Raw genomic sequence first — 2,316 nt, 5'->3', positions numbered from 1 at the left:
AAATATTTCGGGACTTGGGAAAATTTTGGAGGTCAACCTTGTCTTCCAGATCCAGATCGGGGCGGCGCGCGAACCGATGTTCGCCGGAGCTTCACCAGACAAGAGGAGGATGCCGGCCGGAGTTGAGGAAAGGGCCGAGGGTGGCGGATCCGGCCGGTCCCGTCCTGGATCTGGCCGGGGACGCCGGCGACCGGGTGCGGCGGCGAGCGGGGCGACGCGGGGTGGAGGACGAGGCCCGTGGCGTCGGACGGGCGAGGCGCGCCGGCGGGCGGACGGGCGCCGGCGGCGGAGACTGGGCGTGGGTAGAGGAGGGTCCCGGCGGGCGCGAGCGGTCCACGGCGCGGAGACGGGCCGCGGGCGATCGGGAGGCCGCGGGGCGGTGGCGCGGCCGGATGGGCCGGGAGGGCCCGCCCTGGGCCGGCGGCGGCGGGGACGCACGGGGGCGGCACGTGGGACAGGTGGCGGGCGCCGGTAGGAGGAGAGCGGCGTCGGCGGCGGTGGACACGTCCGATGGCGGACGGACATGTCCGGTGGCGCGGTGGAAAAGAGATCTAGGGTTTGGACTGCGCGAAAATCCACGGGGTGCACATATTTATAGATTCTGGGAGCTAGGAGAGTCCAAATGGGGCACAGTTTTCGCCCACACGATCGTGATCGAACGACCGAGAGCTTGGAGGGGGTTTGGATGGGTTATTGGGCCATTTTGAAAGGGTGTTGGGCTGCACACAAAAGAGGCTTTTACGGAGCCTGTTAACCATTGGAGTATCAAACGGACTCCAAATGGCACGAAACTTCATAGGCGGTCTACCGGTGGTGTACCAAGGCCGCTTGGCAAATCACGGTCCATTCTAAAAATGTTTAACACCCGCTCACAACAAGAGACAAAAGGGGGACGCCGGGGGACATAGGAGTGTCGGATTGCAAAACGGACGACGGGGAAAATGCTCGGATGCATGAGACGAACACGTATGCAATGCAATGCACATGATGACATGATAAAATGCAAGACGCAAGCAAATGACATGGCAATGACATGAGGACACCTGGCGCATCGAATCCAGGGCGTTACAGAATTGCCCCAAATACTTAGCGGACAAAAAGGCTGGCAACACTAAAGGTATATGTGATATACATGTAATTGATGTGTACCTTACCAGTACTCGTAGTAGCTCCTGGGTATTTGATACCGGTGCGGTTGCTCATATTTGTAACTCAAAGCAGGAGCTGCGGAATAAGCGGACACTGGCGAAGGACGAGGTGATGATGCGCGTCGGGCATGGTTCCAAGGTCGATGTGATCACCGTCGGCACGCTACCTCTACATTTACCTATGGGATTAGTTTTAAACCTCAATAATTGTTATTTAGTGCCAGCTTTGAGCATGAACAGTGTATCTGGATCTCGTTTAATACAAGATGGTTACTCATTTAAATCCGAGAATAATGGTTGTTCTATTTATATGAGAGATATGTTTTATGGTCATGCCCCGCTGGTCAATGGTTTATTCTTGATGAATCTCGAACATGATGTTACACATATTCATAGTGTGAATACCAAAATATGTAAGGGTTACAACGATAGTCCCACATACTTGTGGCACCTCCGCCTTGGTCACATTGGTGTCAAGCGCATGAAGAAGCTCCATGCTGATGGACTTTTAGAGTCTCTCGATTATGAATCATTTGACACATGCGAACCATGCCTCATGGGCAAAATGACCAAGACTCCATTCTCCGGAACAATGGAGCGAGCAACCAACTTATTGGAAATCATACATACTAATGTGTGCGGTCCAATGAGCGTTGAGGCTTACAGAGGCTATCGTTATGTTCTCACTCTCACTGATGACTTAAGTAGATATGGGTATGTCTACTTGATGAAACACAAGTCTGAGACCTTTGAAAAGTTCAAGGAATTTCAGAATGAGGTAGAGAATCAACTTGACCGAAAAGAAAAGTTCTTACAATCAGATCGTGGAGGAGAATATTTAAGTCACAAATTTGGTACGCACTTAAGGAAATGTGGAATTGTTTCACAACTCACGCCGCCTGGAACACCTCAGCATAACGGTGTGTCCGAACGTCGTAATCGCACTTTATTTGATATGGTGCGGTCTATGATGTCTCTTATCAATTTACCGCTATCATTTTGGCGATACGCTCTAGAGACAGCTACATTCAATTTAAATAGGGCACCGTCTAAATCCGTTGAGACGACATCGTATGAATTATGGTCTGGGAAGAAACCTAAGCTATCGTTTCTAAAAGTTTGGGATGTGATGCTTATGTCAAGAAACTTCAACCTGAAAAGCTCGAAC

The sequence above is a fragment of the Triticum aestivum genome, chromosome 5B, assembly GCF_018294505.1.
Source record: "Triticum aestivum cultivar Chinese Spring chromosome 5B, IWGSC CS RefSeq v2.1, whole genome shotgun sequence".
In the NCBI taxonomy this organism is placed as follows: Eukaryota; Viridiplantae; Streptophyta; class Magnoliopsida; order Poales; family Poaceae; genus Triticum; species Triticum aestivum.
This window is presented reverse-complemented; position numbering follows the sequence as displayed.